This window comes from Acinonyx jubatus, chromosome C1 (assembly GCF_027475565.1).
Source record: "Acinonyx jubatus isolate Ajub_Pintada_27869175 chromosome C1, VMU_Ajub_asm_v1.0, whole genome shotgun sequence".
Lineage (NCBI taxonomy): Eukaryota > Metazoa > Chordata > Mammalia > Carnivora > Felidae > Acinonyx > Acinonyx jubatus.
Window position 1 is genome coordinate 82,216,473 of NC_069381.1, and position 12,733 is coordinate 82,229,205.

At 33.3% G+C, this 12,733-nt stretch overlaps 1 protein-coding gene across 27 annotated transcripts in view; it reads left to right on the top strand.

The window, feature by feature from the left end:
- LOC106968096 (keratinocyte proline-rich protein-like) overlaps positions 1-12,733 on the top strand; it is a 177,101-nt gene that overhangs the window by 53,927 nt on the left and 110,441 nt on the right. The window lies entirely within an intron of this gene.

Sequence of the window (12,733 nt, forward strand, 5' to 3'; positions counted from 1 at the left end):
ATATCCAGGACTGCATAGTTTGACAAGGAGGTACAAAGAATAGATGATGGAGTGATGCATGTTTGACTTCTATTTTTCTTATTTTATTTTTAAAATTTATTTTATTTTATTTTAGTTTAGTTTAGTTTAGTTTAGTTTAATTTTATTTTTTAATTTTATTTTACTGTGGTAAGAACACTTAACCTGGGATCTAGTCTCTCAACAAATTATTAAGTGTACAATACAGTATTGTTGGCCATAGGTACAATGCCATACAACAGATCCCTAGAACTTACTAATCTTGATTAATTGAAACTCCATGCCTATTGATTACTAATTCCCCATTTCACCCTCCCCCTAGTCCTTGGTAACCACCATTCCATTCTGATTCTATGAATTTGCCTTTTTAGATACCTCATATTATTGATTTCCAGTTTTTGAGCTGGAATATGGCATACATCTTTTCACTGAAATTTTTTAAAAATTATATTTTAGTCAGTAATATATTTAAGCTACATTTTTGATTACCTAAAATATAGCATGGGATATTAATTATACTTAGCAATTTTGTGGGCAAGTAATTTTCAACTTCTAGTGTCAACTATACTTCAATAGTTTTTTTTTAATTTTCAACTTCTAATAAATAACTTATAAATGAATATTTGGAACACATTAATTTACTGGGTGTTACCTGTATCATCACATGCAGTCCTTCAGGGTATAATTTCCAATTATTGAAGTAATTCAGGCAAGGGAGAAATTTGGACCTGCCTGAGTGATTCAAGAAAGATGCAAACCACTTTGGTATCAGGAACTGATAGGAAAGAAAGACTTGGAATGAGCCAGGCATAGAAGGACAAGACAGACATTCTAAATGAGGTGTGACATGCTCAGAGGCACAGCAGCAGGGGAGAAGCTGCCATGTTAGAAAGGTACAGAAGGATTTGGTCTATAATCACAATGAATGGGTGAAGAGGATTTTTTAAAAATTATCCCAAGGTAACTCAGCAAGGAAATTACTTGATTGGGCTGTGATTTAGACTTAACGAATTTGGCAACAGTTCCCAGGACAGAGCCGAATAGGGAAAGATTTGACAAAATCATGAAAAACCTTACTGGAATCCAGGATTTTCATCAACTTTCTCTTGTATTCAAAAGAGGTGGTTCTGTACTGTTTTGTTGTTCATTTGTTTTTAAACAGAAATATAAAATACTTGCAACAAATGACACTAAGTACTTTCATTTTGCAGTTTTGTCAAATACTTTCATGTAATGTCATCATAACAGTAATTAGAATATCCTGTCATCCTTTCTTCTTCTTCTTCTTCTTCTTCTTCTTCTTCTTCTTCTTCTTCTTCTTCTTCTTCTTCTTCTTCTTTTTGAGAGAGAGAGATAGGAGAAAGAGAGAGAGAGAGAATCTCAAGCAGACTCCATGCCTAGCACGGAGCCTGAAGTGGGGCTCGATCTAATGACAGTGAGATCATTACCTGAGCCAAAATCAACACTTAATCATCTGAGCCATCCAAGCATCCTGACTATCTTATCTCTTGACCAAAAAGTCAGGTCTTGATCAGATCATGTAATTTTGATTATCATCCTGGGCTGTGCTATGATACCTTAAATAAAGAGATATGTAGTTTTTGCAAGCATAACCTTTGGTATCTTGGAACATTTTTGTTTATATTAACTTTCCTTAACAAATATTATTGTTCATGGATATGTATATATGTACTTTTCTCTTTTCAGTGCCTTACTCTGGACAAGATTTTTCATATTTTCGCTGGACATTAAACAACAGAGCATTTTCCTACATATTTAAATGTCACTGCAGTAAATGTGAATTTGTCTCTTTGTGATGAGAAAATATGTTCAAGGAAAAAAATAATGAGCTAGGCACTAAAGGAATAATGGAGTCAGGATGAAAAATGAAATGAAAAATATCCCCCCATAATTCTCAGTTTACTCCAAAATACTTCAGGGCATCCTATACCATTGTACTCTGTATTTTATACATATTGTTATTTGCAATTACATACAGAGTATCACAGGAACTGAGAGACAAATATCTTGTTGGAATTTATTACATTTATAAACTTTATTACCAAAGAATTTGTTTATACACAAATACTTTTCTATGGGTAGGCCTCATGCTTAATATCCAGAATGACCAGAGTTAATGCTAGAAAAGCAGGTCCATTAGATCTGTCCGATTTGTATTCCTAGGAGGATAAGCTGGATTACTATTTCTCTAACAAACAACCTGTATATTCTGTTCTATTCTATCCTATTCTATTCTATTGTATCATATTATATTATACACAACTTCATAGAAGTTGGTGGAAGTCTTTGCAAACTGGGCAAAGCTTTTTAGAAGGCTTTGTATTTAGCAAAATTTCCTGGATTGGCCTCAAAGCTAATTTAGGCTTTTTAGTGACTTGAAAAACAACATGAGGCAGGGCACCTGGTGGCTCAGTCAGTTAAGCATCCAACTGTTGGTTTCTGCTCACATCATGATCTCATGGTTTGTGAGTTCGAGCCCCACATTGGTCTCTGCACTGTTAGTGCAGACTGGGATTCTGGGGATTCTTTCTCTCTCCTTCTCTATCTCTCTGTCCCTCCCTGCTTGTGCGTGCTCTCTCTCTCTCTCTTCTCAAATAAATAAACTTAAAAAAATAGAATTAAAAAAAAGCCTTGAGGCATTCACTTATGACCAGAATTGATGTGATGTTTGATTCTGGATTTAGAGTGTTATGTCACATCACTGAATTATAGAGAATCTGTTTCCCATTGAAATATGTAGCCACAAACTTTAACTGAATAAAGATTGAATCAGATAAAAAGCATGGCAAATGTTTCTAAAATACAAAGTTGACATATATTTTTAGGATTGTCTACTTTAGAATCCATACTATAAAATATGGAAATTCTTTTAAAATCTGGTAATGCTGCATGTTTCTGGAAAACATAACTCTAAATGGATCTAATTTAAGTTTTAAGTATTGTTTGTGATAAAATATTAAAGGTAGTTCTTTTATTTAAAATATTTAAATTAGAGATGCCTGTAGATTAATTTCAGAAATTAAAACTCGTAATCATATGTTAATTCTAATTCTTTTTACTGTCATATAAGTGTAAAAGTATATTTTTATCTCTAAGGTAACATAATGAGCCATGAATCTAAGATTTGAAAAACTGTATACTAATGAACTTATAATTCCCTTGTGCATATGTTGGGAGGTTTTTTTTTTTTCCCCAAAGCATATCTGAAAGTACAAAGAATCCCTTTTTAGTATTTGATGAGCAGCAAAATTAGTGAGCTAGAAACATTAATTCATAATACAATAGAAATGTAGGAAAGTTGGAAACTCTCCAATTGGGTATTTGGAAACAGAGACAACTTAATTGTTCTGAGGTTGATAGACAAATTATTGATTACACTTTCCCACTAAAGTATTCTCTTTAAAATGGATCTGAAATTGTTGATATCTTTTGCTAAGAAAACACTCATCCTCTACTGCATAATGCTTGGCACATAGTAGATACTCAATAAATACTTACAAAAATACTAGATGCAAATAGGTCTCCTATTTATACATTTTTTGAACATGTTCCTTATTTGAATTTAATGGAAATTGTGGTTTATTTTTCTATCTTATGGATTCTATACATTAAAGAGATATGAATGTTGATGCTATGTTTAACGATTTTATGAAACAAATTTGTGATCTCATATTTTGACCCAATATTTCTCTTCATAGTATACAAATATCTGATTCCTAGAAAGTATTACCCTTTTTGTGTGTGTTCAAATGCTTTGATCTTTTCAATGGTGCCTCTTAAACATATATTTTAAAAATGTGCAACTGAGCAATAAAAGAAAAAGTATCTAGATTAAAAAAATTGTGCATGGATTTTAAATGAAATATTTAGAAGAGTATTTTTTTAAGCTATACGCACTCAAATTGAAGGTCAAAATTTTGTAGGCAGCATAAGAAGCTAGGCTAAAATGAGTTGCCTCTGTGTGTATAAGTAGGTTTATGTTTAGGTTAGTATTGTGCATGTTTTACTATAAATGGAAAAATAAATGACATTTCTTGTGGCTGAGTGAGAGTTTCAGTGTCCCAAGTTGTGTATGTATTAGATGAGAAATGTTCTTAAATATTCAAATATTGAAAAATATTCAAAATCAGTATTATGGTTATATACATTAAAAAAGTTCTTCCACTGTATGGGGGAGGCAGTGCTTACACCAAGCTTTGAGTAGGGTGAGGAGAAAGAGAATCAAAGATGAATAGGAATATAAGGAAGGATAGCCATGAACTAACCAAAAATGAGAAAATACTTTTATTATTCATTGGACAAGAAAATTACAGAATCAGAGATGCAGAAAATCCACACATTTTGACATGTGTGATTTAGTTTTAGTTTAAAAGATGCTGCTAAATAGAAGCAGGGAAACAAGTTCAGATATTTCCAAATGAGGCTGGCATCTGAAAGAAGGAACAGGCATTTCAGGCTTCATTCTCATCTACCACTAAATCTATCAGATACCATCATCAATTATTTACTAATAATCTAATGTTTATGTGTGTACAATACTATGTTAAATGACAAGAAGACAGAGAATTAGTAGACACAGTTTCTTACATTTTCTAGTCTAATTAGAAGGCCAGGAATCACCCAGAGAAAGAAAATAAGACCTGATATCATCTATGTTCCAAATATGTCTAATAAATAGTAAATGCTACATATGTAAGGTGGGATGTGGTAAGTGTTAAAAACAAGTAGCATGGGAGCATAAAAGGTGGAGAGATTAAAACTAGACAAGAAGAGGGGCACCTGGGTGGCTCAGTTGGTTAAGCGTCTGACTTTGGCTTAGGTCATTATCCCCCATCTCATGGGTTCAAGCCCCATATTGGGCTCTGTGCTAACAACTCAGAGCCTGGAACCTGCTTCAGATTTTGTGTCGCCCTCTCTCTCTGCCCCTCCCGTGCTCACACTCTGTTTCTCTCTCTCAAAAATAAATAAACATTTTTTAAAAACTGGGGAAGAAATAAGATTTTAATAGGCTGAGTTCACATAGAAGGAACAGTATAGCAAAGGTATTAGCGTTAAAAAAAATGGGGCAAGATTACATACAATGTACATAATGAACATATGAACATACAACGTGTATAGTGGTATAAACGTCTAAAAAAGCAGATTGACCATAGTAATGGAGAATTTCAAATGTTGGGACAAGAAGTATTTAATTGTATTACATAAACCTGTGAAACTATTGAAAGTATTTCAACTCTCAAATTCTGGGGTTGCATGATGAGACGTTGGGTTTAGAAAGAAAACTGGTGGAGGGCAGTGAAAATGAAGTGAAGGTAGGGAGACAAATTGGAAAGTTACTGTAATAATCCAGATGATAGGCATTAAGAATATGAAATACAAGGAGGGCACCTGGGTGGCTCAGTCAGTTAAGCATCCAACTCTTGATTACAGCTCAGGTCATTATCTTACAGATTTGTGGGTTTGAGCCTCACATTTGGCTCCATGCTGACAGCGTGGGGCCTGTGTGGGATTCTCTCACTCTCCCTCTCTCTCTGCTCCTCCCCTACTCATGCTCTCTCTCTATAAAAAATAAAATAAATAAAGTTTAAAAAATATGAAATAGGACAGTAAGAGAAAGAATGGAAAGCAGGAGGTAGATGATATTGCAGAAGTAGAAATAAAAATACTGTGCAATCAAATATATATTAGGATAGATAAAAGCAATAAAAAATGTTAGTAATTATTATTTGTTACAGATCTTACATCTATATTCATGAAGAATATTGTCTAATTTTTTTCAAATAACTGAATATTTTATTTTATTTTATTTGTGTGTGTATGAGAATAAATAGAAATTTATTTAAAGAAGTTGGCACACAAGACTATGGAAGCTAGCAAGTTCAAAATCTGCAGGGCAAGCCAGCAAGCTGGAGACCTAGGGGAGAGTTGATTTTTCAACTTCAGGCAGAATTCTTTCCTCTTTGGGGGACCTCAGTCTTTTTCTGTTAAGGCCTTCAACTGATTGGGTGGGGCCTACCCACATTAGGGAGGATAATTTGCTTTACTCAAAGTCTACTGATTTATTTACTTTTTTATTTGAGTATAGTTGGCACACCAATGTTACATTAGTTTCAGGTGTCCAATTCAGTGATTTCATGAGATTATATATTATGCTATATTCACCACAAGTGTAGCACCATCTGTCTCATTACATTGCAATTACAATATCATTAACTGTATTCCTTATGCTGTGACTTTTTGCCCTGTGACTTATTCATTCCATAACAGGAAGCCTGTGTCTCCCTCTCCCCTTCACCCATTTTGCCCAACCCCCACCATCCTCCCCTCTGGGAACCATTAGTTTATTCTCTATTTATAGCTCTGATTCTACTTTTTGTTTGTTTATTCATTGATCTTGTTGTTGCTGCTGTTTAGATTCCACTTAATGAGTGGAATCATATGGTATTTGTCTTTCTCAGTCTGACTTATTTCATTTAGGATCATACTCTCTAGGTCCATCCATGTTGTCTCAAATGGCACAATCTCATTTTTTTACAGCTGTGTAATATTTGTGTGTGTGTGCGCATGCGTGCGCATGTGTGCGTGCGTGTGTGTGTGTGTACTACATTTTCCTTATACATTTATCTACTGATGGACACTAAGGTTGCTTTCATATCTTGGCTATTGTAATAATGCTGTAATAAACATAGCGGTGCACATATCTTTTCAAATTAGTGTTTTCTTTAGGTGAATACCCTGTAGTGGAATTATTGAATCATATGGTAAATCTATCTTTAATTTTTTGAGGAAACTCATCCTGTTTTCTACAGTGGCTGTACCAATTTACATTCTCACCAAGACTGTATGAGGGTTCCTTTTTCTCTACATTCTCGCCAACACTTGTTATTTCTTGTCATTTTGATTTTAGCTATTCTAACTGATATAAAATAATATCTCATTGTGGTATTGATTTGCATTTCCCTGATGATTAGTGATGTTGAGTATCTTGTCCTGTGTCCATTGGTCATTTGTATGTCTTCTTTGGAAAAATGTCTATTCAGGCTTTCTGCCCATTTTTTAATCAGATTGTTTGTGCTTTTTTTATGTCTGTCTGTTTGGTGTTGAGTTGTATAAGTTTTTTAAATATATTTTGCATATTAACCCCTGATGAAGGAAATTGAAAATGACACAGACAAATGGAAATACACTCCATGCTCATGGAATAGAAGTATTATTATTGTTTGAATGTCCATACTACCCAAAGCAATCTACAGATTCAATCTATTCCCTATCAAAATACCAATAGCACCTTTCACAGAAGTAGAACAAATAACACTAAACTTTGTATGGAACCATATAATCTATGACAAAGGAGGCAAGCAGATACACTGGGGAAAAGACAGTCTCTTCAATAAATGGTGCTGGGAAAACTGGACAGCTACATGCAAAAGAATGAAACTGAACCATTGTCTTACATCATACACAAAAATAAACTCAAAATGGATTAAAGATCTACATGTGAGACCTGAAACTATAAATATCCTAGAAAAGAGCCAAGGCAGTAATCTCTCTGACATTGGGTGTGGCAACAGTTTTCTACATATGTCTCCTAAGGCAGGAGAAACAAAAACAAAAATAAACTATTGGAACTACATCAAAAGAAAAAAATGCTGTTGCACAGCAAAGGAAACCATCAACAAAGCAAACAAACAAAAAAACCATGCCACTGAATGGGAGAAGATATTTGCAAATGATATCCAATGAGCTTTTATTTCCTTTAATGTCATTGTCCAATATGTATATTGGAGTAATGTCAACCTAGTAAGCTGAGTTATTTTATTATATTTTATGCAAAGATATTTGCACTAGTGTGAGGTATTAGAGTATCAGCTGTGGGAATAAAAAAGATTTTCTTTCAAGTAAGAGAGGAATAATAGGCAAATAGCAAAATCTGCTAAAAATTGTGAAATGTATCCAAAATCACTGTTGGAAAACATGTTGGAACAAGAAAGTTTACTCACCATCTAAACCGACTCATTTATCCTGGAGTTAGATATTATCTTGTCTAAGAATGAGAAAAACAAATAAAATAATAACCAAACCTGAATGTATAACAGTTCAAAAAAGTAAAAAGGGAACAGCATCTAGATGCCCTGGTATAAAGGCTTTGTTTCTGAAAATGATTTGCTGTGGGACCCAAAAGAAAATATTAGAAAACAATTAGCATTCAATACAATTATGTAAGAATCATTGCTTTTTATAAAACAGGAGAAAGTTATTTAGAGAGAAAATGTTCAGATGCAAAGGTAAAGGAATGACTTAAGGGCCACCTGGGTGGTTCAATTGGTTAGGCATTCAACTTCAGTTCAGGTTATGATATCACAATTTGTGAGTTCAAGTCCTGCCTGGGGCTCTGTGGTGACAGCCTGGAGCCTGCTTCGGATTCTGTGTCTCACTTTGTCTCTCTGCCCCTCCCCCACTCACACTCTGTCTCTCTCAAAAATAAATAAATATTTTAAAAATTGTTTTAATAAACAAAAAGGAATGACTTAAAATAAGAAAATTATAAAGAAATTAAAAATTATTTTAAAGGAATAAAAATCCATTGATACTTCAAAAAGTTTAACAATGATGAAGATAAACTTGGGAAAGTCAACAAGAAAGAGCAGAACAATAAGACAGTAGAAGGCGACTTCTACTATTTTTAATCTAATGTTTCAATGGACAATAAAATGCAGATGGAGAATTTGGGAATAAGAATAACTCTCCTTATGGATCTGTCCCGGATATATATATATATATATATATATATATATGTATATATATATATATATATACACACATATATATATACACATTTATACTTATATATGTAAGTATATAGAATATATATGCATTTATACTTAAAGCCCATATCAATTTCAAGAGGTTCACAGACCTCTCAAATTACATTCATGTACCCCATGGTAAGATGAAGAATTTGCAATATGCATTGGATCTGAATACTCTAGTTCAGTATTTCCAAAACAAGTATTCCACGGAACACATTTTCTTCCCCTGGCTATACCCAAAGTATTCCACAGTCAAGATTCAAAATGCTAGAATAAGCAATATTAAACAGATTCCATAACTCTATTACCTCGCAGGGCCTTTTATATGCAATGTAGCAATACCTAGCTGTTTTTAAAAATGCTTACTCTGTTAGACACTGTTCTAAGTGCTTAGTATATTTTCATCCTACAATACTCATAACAATCTTATGAGATAAGTACTATTATTTTCCAAACTTTACTAACATGGAAACTGGAAAAATGAGATTAAATTACTTGCCCAAATTCACACAGCCTATCAACTGGGGGAACTAGAATTCAGACAACCTAGTCCAGAGTCTGTATTATTAACCTCTATAATAAAGACACGAAGCAAGGCATATAGGGACCTTGAAACGTTTTATTTTGAGGTGAACCTATTAACATTCCATAGCGGTAGTATTTATAGAGCATAATATGGAAATAACATGATTAATGAGGTAGATTGAATAATATATAAATATATGCAAAGTTTATACATATGTACATAGCTATTTATCTTTGAAAACTAACAAAATACAGGAATATTTACAGAACTTGATGATTTATTAGGTAACCAAAAATATCTCAACACATTCCAGGCAGAAACTGTGCATTCTATATTCTTTGATAATGATGGTGTTATTAACTGTATTAGTTATAATATAATTACACCCATTGATGCAGAGCCTTAAAATAATAGTTCCTGAATTAGATAGAAGTTGTTTTTTTTTGTTGTTTATTTCTGTTTCTGTCTCATAAGCATTTCTGTCATAAGCCATCAGGGTACATATAGCAGCTCTTTGGTGTCCAGGACCCAGGCATCTTCTATTTGTTTATTCTACACACCCCAACCTGTGGCTTCTATACTATTCCAGCTCCTCTCTCCTTTGTGTGTGTATTCCAGGCATTGAGAAGAAGGCACACTCATTTTCAGAGTAAAAGTTTGCATCATCAAAAGTTTGCCTGGTATAAGTAACATGGCAACAGCTAAAACTACTAGTCTTTAGATTGGTGACCATGTGCTCAGCTAAACAATATATTATTGTATAAGAGAATAAGAGTTTTTTTTGTTTCTGGGGTAGCTAGCAGCTTTGGCCACTCTAAAAGGAAAAATTCTTTTAACTCAGCTAAACGGTGGAATCAAAACTATAATTACAGAAGGTTTAAAACTGGTGGGATGCTGCCAAATCTTTACTCAGAAGAAAATTTAATGCTTAAATAGAATGATTTTATATTAAACAAGAAAGAATGAAAATTTGTGAATTAATCATTGAAGCAGAGAAGCTAAAAATAATTCTTTGAAGTGAGTATAAGAAAATCATAGAAGAATTAATAAAATGATAGGTTAATAATTTATAAATGAGAAAAAACAGAATGATAAATGTAAATGCTGGCTTTTCAAAAGATCATTAAGAGAGATAAACTGCAGAGAATGCTAGTCAACAGAAAAAATGCAAGTCCTTTATATTATGTATGAGAGAGAGACTGTAACCATAGATATACAGGGAGATTAGTAATCGTAAGTATATATTGCAGTGTCTGGCTAACTCAGTTGGTAAAGCATGTGACACTTGATCTCAGAGTCATGAGTTGGAGCCACATGTTAGGTGTAGAGATTATTTAAAAACATAAAATCTTAAAAAAAAATGCATGTTTCATCATGTCATCACTTAGTGCAGTGCCTAACAGAGCACCTGACACAAGTACCAGAATCTTAATTTTAATTAGTTAATAGACCCTGGTGTCTACACACACACAAAAAAACCTCTTATCTATAGCTTAATTAACATATAAACCTGTTATAATAACAAAATCAATCTAAGAAGATGTTGGAAATATGAATCACCAAAAGCAGAGAAGGAAGGAAATCATTTTTTTGTAGGACATTCTATGTACCAGGTGTTTTACATACTTTTTCTCATTTATTTAAGCTTTATAATCTTTTAAGGAAGGATTACTATATTTCAAAGGTAAGGAAACTGAGATTCAAAGAGGTTAGTGGTTTGCTCAGTCTCATGATGTAAATGATTGAGCTGGTGTCTCTCCTAGTCTGCCTCACTTGGAAGATGTTCTTTCGTTTTTATTCTTCCTAAGACTTTTCTTTGCCAGGGAAATTTTATCAAGTTCCTTTTATCTGAGCAGATCCATTTAATCTAGTTTACTGCTTTAAATATTGGAAATTGGTATAAAACTTCTTTTGAAAAAAAAAACAGTTGCCTGCTCAAAATATTTTAAAAAATTATTTCATGTAGGTGAGAAGGAACTTACCTAAGGCAGAAATTCCTCTCAGGTCTCAGGATCATATTGCTCCTAATCAACTGTTTTCTTTGTTTTGGGTTGTTTTTTTTTTGGGGGGGGGAGGTTGTTTGTTTGTTTTTTAATCTTTCAAACACTTGTGAGTACCATAATCAACTCTCTTCTTCGGCTGCTAGGAACCTCAAAGAGCAGAGGTTAATTTTTCTTCAAAACCCTATAAAACCCATGCATGTTTTGCAACTAATCTTATCTCTGATTTTAATTTCTCTAAACATTTAAATTTTTCTTTGCCTTTTTATGTATTTATTTTACCCATGACATTCCAAATATATATATTTTAAGCCATTTAAAATATATGTGCACTGGGGCGCCTGGGTGTCTCAGTTGGTTAAGCGTTCAGTTTCAGCTCAGGCCATGATCTTGTGGTTTGTGGGTTCGAGCCTCACATCAGGCTCTGTGCTGACAGCTCAGAGCCTGCAGCCTGCTTTGGATTCTGTGTCTCCCTCTCTGTCTGCCTCTCTCTGACTCATTCTCTGTCTCTCAGTCTGTCTCAAAAATAAACATTCAAAAATAATAAATAAATAAATAAATAAATAAACAAATATAAAATACTATGTGCACTAAGGTGTTGATTGTTTAAAAATACACAAATTGATAATTTCCCCAACCATTTTCTTATTTTTGAACATTTAGTTGCTTTCATTATATTTTTCTGCTTTCTTAACATAGCCTAAAACCTTGTTCTGACACCAATGATGTTTAAAATTACCAATTTTACCACTACCACATAAATGGTGGATATATTATAACCCACATATACTTTAATATTAGGAGTAATTGGACTTTGGCATGGAAAGGGAAGACAGGAATGGGAAGGGGAAGCATAAGGGGATTCTTCTGATAATAGCATAAATACCAACGAGGGTGGTAAGCAAATCAAATCATGGTTGAAAAGGATTGGCAGACTCAGGCTTGATTGGGTCTGAGATTATAATTTCTAAGTGTAAGCTAGTGGATTGGAGCAAAGTGGCAGGAATTTCAAGATGGTGTTAATTCTTGTGGTAAGACCAAGGGTAGCACCAGGATTTGATGACATCATTTTTCAGTTTACAGCAAAATCCGCTAACAGCTAGCATTAAGGATCAGGATCTAAGACCTAGGAAATCATATCTAGCAGTTATTTGGACTGACTTAATAAGCAAAATATCCTTATTTTTATTTGTATTTTTTGATAAATTAGTTAGCAAATTCTTAAGTGTGAATCAACTAAATCTACCTTCACGTTAAACCTTTTATAAACTTTATCCATCTAGCTATTGAGGTATTATTCCAAAATCAACTTCTATAAACTCTTTATATAATAAAGTCTTTTTATATATGCTGAAAAT